The sequence below is a fragment of the Anser anser genome (genome assembly GCF_964211835.1).
Source record: "Anser anser genome assembly, chromosome: 3".
NCBI lineage: Eukaryota > Metazoa > Chordata > Aves > Anseriformes > Anatidae > Anser > Anser anser.
The window spans coordinates 3,035,848-3,047,561 of NC_139722.1; the positions used below are offsets into that span (position 1 = coordinate 3,035,848).

Below are 11,714 nucleotides of genomic sequence, written 5' to 3' on the forward strand. Positions count from 1 at the left end.
AATCTCCTGCTCTCCCTGAATAGCAAGAGAGACTTCAGGTGGCCATAATGAGTTATATCAGGAAAATTGGAATCCAGCTCCGGTCAGAAAGGAACCCCTTTTGCTTGGGAAATACCTCGCCGAAGATTGGACTTGGAGCCCGTTGTAAAGCCTCCCAGGAAAACAAAAAGCCAGCCTTTGGAAAATTTCCAGTGATAGCGTCTGCATTGTTTTACAGAGCAAAACACAGCCACTGGCTATGGTTTGACTGCATCAGCAAACTTTCCCCCTAAGCATAGCTCTTAATTATCACGGGCACCTACTTCTCCCACATGAAGATCAACTGCTTCTTGTTTTCTTAATAAGAAATGAAGGATATACGAAAAGAGGACAGCAGAACTACCAAAAAAAAATAATGTAATCAATATTAACACCAAACCTCCTGCTGTTTCCTGTTTTCCACAGGTCCAGTGTCTCCCTTATTGGCTCCTTTTCCCTACATAATTCACATGTACAGAGGACAGAAAGAGGAAGATTCAACTCACCACACCAAAGGTAATCCAGATACATAGCTTTGCTCAGGTCAGTAATCCATCCCAGGTCGGGCCTCCCTTGAGTGCTCACAAAGGAGATCAAAAGCCAGGCAGAGAAACCTCCCCTCTTCGCGTTGCACGTCCCTACAAACGAAAGGTGGAGGAGCACTCCTGATCGCTCACTGCCTACGCAGGGGGACAGGCCCCCATCTCTCTTCCTAAGGCTTTACATCGCTCCCCTTCTCGCAGCTTTCCCCACAGCCGAGTGCTCCCATGCTCAAGCGCTTCTCCTGAAAAAGAACCCAACGGGCTATTCTGCCCAGGGTAGCCACTTGGAATGGGATTAAGATGAGCAGAAAGGAGCTTACAGCTGGGCACCATCTGCAGTGACGATAATTAACTAATGAGCTTTTAAAGATGTTTTTCCTCATTCCTCGTACAGATCTGTTGACTAAGAAATTTGCAGCACTGTGAGTGTTGTGGTCTCTGCTGCTTGACAAGCATGACTCAGTGCCTCCTTCTCCTCTCTACATATGTATTCGAGTGATGAGCCTGCACGCAGGGGAAAAGACGTCTCCCTTGCATAAAATATCTAACGACAAATGTTTTCTTGCCTTTTCTGATCACAAAGCCCGTGTTTTAGTCTCCAGCCTGCAGCAAATCATGTGAAACAATTACAAAAGTCCCTCCCAGCCAAAAGAAAGTTAACAAGCAGTAAAAACAAAAGCTGAGAATCCAGGACAAACTTCCATATATTCCATCAAAGGGTTTTAAAGGACATCTCTAAATGGAATTAAAAAAAAAGGAATGAAAGAATTGTAACTCCTGAGGGGTGAGGGAAAACACGGTTCCTTGTTCATCAGTGCAAAAAAAGGCTTCTTCAGAATCAGGGAATATTTTCTGCGTTCAGGCCAGGTGCAGACTACATGTCTCGATGCCTAGCTCAATCCCTTCACCCCGGACCATGCTTCCTTACCAGAAGTAAGCCCCTGATAGTGATCATTCACCCCAGAACTTGCCAGCTTATGCTGAGGCTCCATTTGGGTTCCTAAGGGCTTCCTTTGAGTTGCACCAAGAGCACGTGGAGAAAATAGTGCATGGCTGAGTGTCACCCTGACACTATACTGGGACACAGCACGGGTGGAGATCTATCTGACCGATTGTGGGTGTCTACACTACAAACCCCGTAAGTTAGCAGCCCACACTTTCTGCTCAGCATACTCCCGGGGCAAAATTCCTCAAATTTTGCAAATTTTTCCCAGAAAATCTCAAAAAGGGGTCCTAAACAGTCACAACAGTGCCTAAAGACACTCTGTGAATACTAGTGGAATAACAGATTTCTGCTGAAGAGCTAGCACAGTTGCCCTTCTACATTTTTGGGGATTCCCCTTTTTTGGAAAGGTGGGGAATAAAACTGCAATTTTTTTAATTTTACCTGGTGGAAGACAGACATCTCTATACCCTGTGCATTAGGGTAATTTGGAGGATTTTTCAGGCTGTGTTGACCACATCTCCACTGGCTGCTAGGAGGCACAACAACATCGTATGGAAAACACACAGATCATAAGCGTGAAGAGTTCAGGCTCTGAATTCTTACAATGAAACACACCCTTACCCCACGTGAGCTGCAGCCCTAGATAAGTATTCCTGGCAATTACTATCTAACTTCAGGTGCTTGTGTGGCTTCTTCACGAAGGGAGATCAGAAGAGACCTCAGACATGCTCTGAACTACCCTTACAGGTGACTATTGCACCAGTGACTACAAACCAGTGACTGATTGCAACACGTTATTCAAGGGGCATAACTACAGCAGAATCTAATTCTGCATGATTTACCTAAGATAATACTCCAAAGGGCAAGCATAACGCTGTAAAAATTATTCTCCTTTTGTGTTTTGTACCCCAGCATCTCTCCTTATCCTGCCCCATCTGAAACTTAAATCACACCTACAGTGATGTTCAGACTGGAGCAGAAAGCAGGGCTGACTCCAGACATGTGTGAGGACTCCACATGCTGCAGTGTGCAACTTCAGGCAAGTGTCATATTAAATCTCTGGAGGGATTGCTTGCTGTTTACCATCAGAACGAGGGGAATCTCTCAGGCTTTAGCCTGCGCAATGGCTTTACAGGTTAAAGCTGCACAAGATCAGCTTGACCTCATGCTGCAGTTGTTGACTTTTTTTTTTTTCCAAAAGAAGATTACCTGTCAAGTTGCTCAGAGTGGGGATTTCCAGCTCTTTTTTTCCCCAAGATTGTCTTAATAACCGATCATTTATTATCATTAATTGCACCTTGGCAATCTCCATGCTCTATTTTACCTGTAAACTTCCATGCAACTTCAACACGTTAATAAAAATGGACTCATCCGGAAAGGTGACTGAGGATTTTTTGATTAAGTTAATTTTTTTAATTAAACTAATTTTTTTGATTAAGTTAATTGGGAATTCTGAGTGGGGTAAAGGGATTTTGGAAAACCAGTTACTTCTTAAAAAAAAAAAAAATCTTGTCAGGAATATTTACAAGGTAGAGAAAACACCCAAAGAAGATAGCTATTAACCCAGATTTGAGTCTTTTATTATTAATTATGAACCACATTGTATGTTACATCTCCACAGGACAGTGGTTGTCCTGACCTTGTCTCCTCTCTAGATAGAGTCCTGTAAGATCTTGAATCCAAGAAAAAGCCACAATGCTCCTCTGCAATAAGAGCAAGAGAAAGATGCAATATTATACTGAACACCACAACAAGTCACGCAACGAACCCAAGGGCCTCCCTTTCCAGTCCAATATTAATATTTGCTATTAATAAACAATCCTTGCCCCACAGTGAGAAATCAGGCTGGTTAGCAGAAGACTGGAGAAATTTGCTGACTGAAAGATAGAGAGAACCTAAGCTCTTTGACTCCCATAAACCCTTCCTTATGTTTGGATATTATTAGCACCTGTTTCTAATCCATTACTTAAAGGTTTTACACTTAACAGCTGAAATTGCCAAGGGTGTTAGGTCTCACTCAGAAAAAAAAAAAAAAAAAAAAAAGTAGAGTACTATTGGGATTACTTCAGGCAAATCACTGAGTCCCTGTTCACAAAGGAATATAAGCTTGCACCTCATTTCTAGCAGGTGCTTAACTTCCTCCTAGGTCATCCTCCTCTGAGTAGGGCCTCGTTTTGTCGATATAGCCCTGTTTTGCATACAGTGAAAGGATATCTGTCCTAGCCTCCCTGAGGCTATTCATCAAGAGATAATCCTGCTGCCCAGTCCGTACAGCAGAAAAGGACGATCACAGACCTCCCTGTTTGTCTCAGCATTTACAGTTCTCGACCAAAATAATTTCCAGAACTGATAATGCTTCTTGGAGTCCCCATGTGCATGATGATATATATCAATATTGTGTAATTTTAGACAAACTGTCTGTAAGGAACAGTTTGCTCAGATGAGACCAACTGTGGATGATTTCCTTCTAGGAGCACTGTGAAGCCTAGGCATTGTCAAGAGTATATGAAGACCTCCGGAGAGTCTAGAAACTTGGAAAATCCACCTGCAGGCAGATCTCTGTTCTAGCTACAGCAGATCCCAGCAGACCTCTCCTTCCCATTTACACTAAATTTATTTCTTTGCCAAATCTCCCACATTTCCTCACCAAACTCACATTCTACTTCAACATGGCAGGGTCGCTTGAAAAAGCTTTTCATTCTTTCTTGTGTTTTACAAAGATAGAAACACCTGAAAAACAACAAAAAAAAAATAGGAAGGCCAATTCTGTCCTGAAATACAGCTGTATAAATGCACAAAACCATCAGGGTCAGCAAGAGTGAAAATGAAGTCACTCAGTTGCTCTCTGCTGACTTTCATAAAATGCCTTTGGATTTGCAGTGCTGGGGGTGATGGAGGAATTTAGCTTCTGGCATCAGAAGGCATCGTCATGTTATTAGCTCAGGCTGGAGCCAGAACAAATTAAATTGTTAAAAGGGCACAGAGAGACTCAAGCATGTCGGATGAAGTTTATTACAAAGGTGTTACTACCCCTAAGGTGAGAAGCAGGGAGCAGCGGTCTGTATCCATCTAGCTGGTCTTTCTCAGCCAGGCCACAGGCAATGGTCAACAGCACCAAAATAGACCAGCAAGGTGGATAGCAGAGAGGCCAAAACCACAGGCCTGAGAACACCGATCGCCCTGGAGGCGTTCAGCTCACAGGATGGTGAGATTACCTTGCTCTGGTCCGTTACAGAGATAAGAGGTGGCTGTGGGATGCTCAAGCGTCTCCCCCAGCTTTCACCTTCTGCCTGGGCCCCTCTCGAAGAGCATCCCAGCGGGGCAGTGACCACAGGGGGAGGTGTGAGCAGGACCCTCCATCACCAGCGGCATGTCTGGGTGAGCCTAAAGGAGAGCTGGAGCTTTGCCAGCCTTTGCTGTGCTGATCTTATCTCAGCTGGAGCACAGCCTCTGATATATCTTTGCAGGTTCATCTCCAGCGCTGCAACACCGCCGAGACAGAGCCTGCCAGCAGATGCACGGGGTGATAGCGCTGCCTCGCTCCAACACCCCTGCCCTTACCACGCTCTCTCTGTGTGGTGGGCTCTGAGATTAGGATCTCAGGTCACCGTTGCGAGGTAGCTGAGGTACCAGAAGCCTTGCTGCTGACGTAAAGCCCTCCAGCCTTATGACAGTTATACTTGCAGTGGGTGAGTGTAAGGATTTTCAGGACTGGTGGTGCTTTTTCACCCTCCAAAGTGCTGCTGTTTCTTGTGCTGGGACAGGCTGCATGACAGAGCGATGGGTGCGATGCACAACACAAGGGCAAGAGATGATAGCCCTTCCCTGCTAATCTCCTTGTACCCAAAATCTGTATAACAGAGAGCTGCCTTATATGCTAAGGCATTAACGTATTAGTACTAAGAGCATTAGGGGCTCAAGTAGCACTGTAACCTCCACGCCCCCACCCACCACGTGACAGCATTTTAAAGAGCTCCAGCCTTGCCTGGTCCTTGTGCCTTCCTGCAATTTTTTGTTGTCTTCTGCTGCTATGATAAAATGCAACCATGCCTCAGCAAGAGGCTTGATGTCTCTTTTCTCCCTAGATGATGCAAGCTCCTAGCAGGAATCATCTGCTTCACAAGCAGTTTTGACTGATTCTGATAGCCATACCATAATGCTTCTACTTTGAGATCTTGCCCTCAGTCCAGAGGTATTTTCTGCAAAGCAGAGCTTTTCATGATTAGCTTGTTTTCACAGTCTCAACTGCATAAGCCCGAATTCATGCAACCAGGCTTTAGGCATTTGAGTAGTTGAGATGAGCATTCCTTATTGAAGGTTTAGCTCTTTGCTGGAAAGAATTCAGGCCATGCAGAGGAGGTAGAGGTGGGGCACATCCGATGTGGAAAGCTCCTGTATTCTGAGGAACAATGCTTCTTTCTCTAAACCTGAACCAGAAGATTTGGCCCCAGCCGTATCCACCCATGGGGAGATCTCTCCCTCTCATTCCAGGAGCTCCTTTTTTTTCTTTGTGCATTTTGAACCCCAAAAAGCAGTGATAGAGATGATAGAGCTGAGCAGGACTCCAGCATCTCTGGTGCTCTCCTGGGACGTGAACTTTTACTTCAGCTCACCTGACCACCAGCCATGGTTAACCAGGGAACATAGGACATGAACAGCACCAGGTAGCCTTTGGATAAACGTACCTTCTGGAGGAGTCCTGTGTCCTCGGGTGTACACACAAATGAGCAGAGGAACAGCTCTTTGGATATATGTGCGGACTGGGAAGGCAGAGTCAAAAATGGTGAATAATCTCATATTTCAGACAAAACAGCCACTGATTATTCAGTTTAGAGAGGAGGGGTAACGATAACCATGATAGTCTCACTCCAACATTTTCATTCATCAGTTTTGGAGATGCTATAAGGATATAAACATCTCTACTAGGAAATTAAACGGTGCTTGTAGTCATTTTGTGGTCCTGAGGCCCATGCTCAGAGCTGGCAGTCTCCACAGTATTACTGTATTTCCTCCAAAACAAGGTGAATACTTTCTAACTGCCTAGGAATGGGGTTGGTCTTTGGCCCATGATTTTTCCCCGTCCGGGCCTGGGACTTGACCTTGACCAAAGCCAGACTTGGGACTGTGTATTACCAAGTACATAAATCAGGTAGCCCACTGCCTGTGCCTGACTGCTGATTTTAATTTCCCATCCTCAGCACAACCACTTTGCTAGATTCAGAGAGAACAAGATGGAGGCTGAGAGGAAAGCAAGAAACATGAGGCAGAGTCTGGGAAGGCCTGAGCCTTGAGGAAGAAGAACGCTGACTATGGTAAGGCCCTCAAGTGCCAGAGGGGTGTGAAATAGTGCAGAAATGACTCCTGAAGGAAATGCTGCCGTGTCCAGGCTGTGAGATCCTGGGTGGAGGCTCCTTGTGCCCATAAGAGCCCTGACATTTCCAGGCAGAGAATGGCAAGCAGGCCTGCCCGCCCCCTGGACTTGTCCCTCCCAGGAAAACTTTTGGAGGGGAGATTTGTTCATAGCTCTGGGGCTTGGGGCATGCAGGGGAAGTGACGTGGATTTCTCCAGGCTTTGCTGAAAAGGGAAATGGCTTTGAAGACCTCAGTGCTACAGCAGCACAGGATGCATCATGTGTCCTTTCAGGACTCAAAATCTACCCCTCAGCTGCTTTGTGGAGGCCCTGCACTTCCCAGACCCCCTCTTCTTTTATCCCCTCTCATTTTGCTTTCAGTTTTCAGGGATGAGTTTGGTTGCTCCTTCTTTTCCCCTGGAAGAGCCTTTAGTGGGAGTCAGTAGTTTTCTAACTAGGAACCAGATCTTGGGTCTGGCTTCACAAACCCTCCTGCAGACCCCAAACCCCCCTTAGATGGTGGAGGAGCTCCTCAAGGAGAAGATGAAGAGCAATGGAGGGCTGAGCTCCTTGCCTCTTGTGTCTCTCTAGGGTGGGAGGAAGCTGAGAGGAGACCAGCACCCTGAGACCAGCAGGAAGAATAACCCAAAAAGTGCACTTTAAATGCACACTATTCACCTGAGTATTCAGTGCTTTACAACACTTACAGAATGGTGCCTAGTGGGCCAGATCCAGCCTGTGAGATGGCCTCGGCTCAGGCCCCCTTTGGCTGAGGAAATACGGGATTCCTTTAGGCCAGCACATGAAAACCAACATCCCAGCAGATGCACAGGCTCACACTGACCCCATCACAGGTCCCATGCCTGGGCTCCCTGCAGCACCGCCATCAGACCTCTGCAGCCTGGTCATCCCCAGGCTCATCCCACATACATTCCAGACTTTCCCAAGGTGTGTAAGTAGGGAGTGATGCAATCTTTACGTTTTCTTTGCCAATGGAAAGGAAAAAATACCTCTAGAAAGGATTTACATAGAGTATGGGATGGTTAGCACAAAATCCAGGCCATAGCAGGTGGATGTTGTTTCAGAGAGGGAATACAAATTGCATCGCTTGTAAGCAGAGGCAGAAAAGTCCATGGTGGTCTGAGACTTGCCTCGGGCTGGGAAGAAGCCAGGAGGGAAGGGTTTGTTAAAGCTGTGGTTACTGGGGACACCAGGAGCAGTCACGCTCTGCTTTGCTCTGGGCGAAATGTCTGGGAGCGCAGCCCGGCAGAACAAGTCTGGTAGGGTTGCTGGCATATTCATACCGGTGTGATGGGTATGAAATCATGCCCTCACCCTACCTCCCAGTGAGCTGCTGAAGAGCTTCCCTGTTTTGTAATAAGGATGACAACATCCATCCTTCCCCTGCCAAGTGGGGATGTGAGCGAGGCAGGTAAACACCCCTGAGGCCAGCAGGGAAGAGGGGGTCCTGCCCACAGCTCCCAGTGCTGGGTGAAATGGGGCTCACCCTACGTGTGCCTGTGGTTTGCCGCAGCCAGAACCTCCGCTCGATGCACACATAGTTGCAATACTGAGGTGTGCGAGAATCTGCTGCTTTGCAAAACTGGCTCAAGGGACTGCTGTTGAGCTTGGACAATCAGTCTCTGTGCTCCGGTCTCAAATTCTGTCCAGACATTTCCATTGTGCTAGTTTTGTCCTCCCCTTTCCCAAACGTACAACAGCAGAAAAGTCAAATCAAAACCTGAGGCTTCAGTCCCTTGCATGGCAGCAAAAGACATGACTACTGGTGTTACTTACATCTCACATCACTTTGGAGTTATGCACATTCTTGGGCATCACATGTAGATACAAATTTTCAATTACAGAAGTGTAAGCATAGTGTAATGACATTAAAATTGAAGGAGCTACTATGGGTTTATACCATTGAAATTAAGCCAAAATTCAACCCCTCACTTGATGTTGAGCATTATAACCACATTGGGTACAATATTCTGGCCAAGAGTGAGAAACTGGCTCTGCTAAAGGGAGTTTTGCAGATACCTGGCTATGTCACCATGGCAAATCCCAGTGCAGGTGGATTTGCCCTAGGTACCAGGAGAACCTTTGCACTTGTCTTCTTCCAAAATCGCCATCTCAGTATGTCAGCCCTCTATCCCTACTGCTGTAGGTAAGTCACCATCTTGTCCAGCTTTGACTTAACTGGGGTGACCCAATCTACTCCTTAATGAGAGGTATGAAAATTATTATTAGGACCGGGTTTTTTTTGTTTTTTTTTTTTTTACTTGCTTCCACTAATGGAGTAAAAATTAATAAATTAACCCTAAAGTGTGTCTGAGTGTGCATATGGATGACCAGACCATTTGAGTCACTGGGAACTTTGGCTCCTTCTAAAAGTAAGGTCAAGTCCATTGCATGGTTCCAGCATGACCACATAGCACCCTCACAAATGACTCCCAGGCATGGTTCAGGAGTTAGCACAAGACCACCCTTGTTTTGCAGGCTGCACGGACGTGGCCAAAATACATCAGGGGACAGAACGCCAGAGAACGGACCAGGCATTGTTTGATTTACAGGTATTGTAGTACCTTTTTGTATGTTGTCTCTGGTGGTTGTGGGTTTGTTGGGTATGAATATATTGGTATCCTGAGGGTTTTACCCTGAGAGTCTCAGTTTGCGCTGTTTTAGAGGTTTTGCAGAGGGCAAAACCACTTTGGTACTTTGAAGTATCTGCATTGTTATGGCCACTTATAAACATCATCAGGCAGTTTATTTCTCTCCCCCGCTTGCTGCCAAGAAATAAATTAGAGTTAATACTTCCCTTGTTTGCTTTTGAGATAACAGAGTCGCTTCACACCGCTGGGTGTGTCCCATGTGTACTCAGCACAGCGCTGAGCAGTGATGGGCAGTCACCTCTGACTGCGGAGCTCGGTGTGAACTTCCTCAAAGCTACCTTTATATCCAGCATTGGGAAAAAACACCTGCACTTGGGGCTTGTCCTGGGCTCTTCACAGAATTACTGAGCGATGTAGTTCAGAAGGGAGCTTGGGAGGTCTCTGGTCCACCCCCCACCAAAGTAGGGTGAGGTTGAAGTTAGATCCAGCTTCAAAGTTTTAACATAATGCTGAGGGTCATATTCAGCTATGTTTTAAACACCTCTGGGCACCTCTTCCTATTTTTGATCATTTTCATTGAGGATTTTTTTTCTCCCTAATGGCTAACTGGGATTTCTGCTCTTACAGTCAAAGTCAATGTTGTGTCTTTACATTTCACTGTGGACATCCAAGGAGAATCTGGATCTATCTCCTCCCATTAGGTGGTTGAAGACAGCAGTAAAATCCCCCCTTAGATATCTCTCCTTAGGACTGAAGTCACCCATTTCCCTCAGCCTCTCCTTGTAAACCCTGCACATTAGCCTCCTAACCATCTTGGTGATCTTCTGCCCTGTTCTCTCCAGTTTGGCAGTCTTGTTATTATGGAGAAGCCCCAAACCAGGCACAGTATTCTGGATGCACCTTACCAAATACTTCCATACAAAGGAGAATAGGTCTTCTCTATTACACTCCATAAAGTGGAGTAAGGCTTATTCTCCTCTTGGGCTATTTTACGATCCATCTCCTAGGCATTTTGAAATACTTCCAACACACGTGAGGCAGGAATCAGACCTAAGCTAAGCTAGGAGAAAAGCGTAGATGTTAGATCCTTTTCTCCTTCATGCCTCCATTGAGAATGAGAAGGATGAAGCAAGCACTGAGGGAAACCAGCAGCAAAACCACACAGTTCAGCAAGAGATGTGCACCTAGCAGCTGATTGAAAGACCAGTTACATGCCTATCTCCTGCACCGGCTGGAAAGAGAGCAGGGAATGGCACTATCTCAGAGCACCATGTTTTGTAGGATATGCTGGTTGGCTTCCCATCCCACTCATCTTTTGGAGGGGGTCCATGTCCACCGCATGGGCAAAGAGAGATAACAGGGATTTGTGTTGGTGATGCAGTAAACCTGCGTGTCTGTTGGGGTTTTTGGGGTACCTGTGAAATAAAATGAAGATGTCACCCGTGCACAACTCATCCCAGAGCTGGTGCCTGCGTCTGAATCATGCTTGGACACCCCACACCTCTCCAGGCCCCAAACTCTATATTGAAGGTGCAGAGCAAGGCTGAAGTGGATGGAGTAATCTGCCCTGGATTAGACCCTGCACGGGGAAGCCAGAGATATTAGGTATTTTGGCACTTAGAGAGATGTTTACTCTTAAGATAATGAGCAGCCTGTTCACACAAATTAGGGTGGGTCACGTTTGCATAATGTTGATTTCAGAGGTGAATTAATCTCACAGACAACTTGTTTCTACTGCAGACTATCCATTCAGCATATTCAATACAGGATCAGATCTCAGCCTGATGAAATTGCTGCAGGGTGGATTTTGAGGGGAAGGAAGGAGGAAAGGGGAAGCACAACCAGAAAAGTAGCTGAACTTTACTGTATAATTGCTCTTGGATTGCTAGGTTTAGGCTGTATTTACCCAAGATGTTATAATCTGCTTCTTGATGGCCCTTTTGACTAGAGGATGAGTTTAATTATAATTAATTCTTTATTTTGTAAAAAATATTACTTTAGTCATGGAACAAACATCCCCTCAGCCCTTTTGTGCTTCTTGCCCCACAGACCTTACAATCTCACTGCCTTCCTTACAAAAATACATCCATTCTTTACTTTCCCAACAGTACATGGGATCTGAGCACCAATTTTCATCCATTCCCTTTGAAATAAAAATCTATTCAGGACACCCATTGCTCTTTAAAAATTAGATTAAATTTTAATTAAACATCACTAAGAAGTTAAATTTCTCTTTGCAGTCAGG

General features: G+C 45.7%; 1 protein-coding gene and 1 long non-coding RNA gene across 4 annotated transcripts in view; one reads left to right on the forward strand and one right to left on the reverse strand.

Moving 5' to 3' along the window:
* The window catches only part of RP1L1 (RP1 like 1), a 44,781-nt gene extending 42,526 nt beyond the window's left edge, over positions 1-2,255 (reverse strand). Inside the window, exon 1 of the mRNA XM_083830733.1 lies at positions 525-2,255. The gene's annotated coding sequence lies outside the window, so the exon portion shown is untranslated. The remainder of the gene's footprint in view (positions 1-524) is intronic.
* Positions 2,256-4,297: 2,042 nt separating this feature from the next.
* LOC310895902 lies at positions 4,298-7,935 on the forward strand. Of its 3 annotated transcripts, none has more exons than XR_014581037.1 (4): positions 4,298-4,884; positions 4,974-5,195; positions 6,705-6,818; positions 7,449-7,935. It is a non-coding gene; the product is annotated as an uncharacterized lncRNA (long non-coding RNA). The 3 variants fall into 3 exon arrangements; XR_014581038.1 differs by having other exon boundaries at positions 4,298-4,543; positions 4,742-4,884; positions 4,974-6,818; XR_014581036.1 differs by having other exon boundaries at positions 4,974-6,818.
* Positions 7,936-11,714: the final 3,779 nt, after the last annotated feature.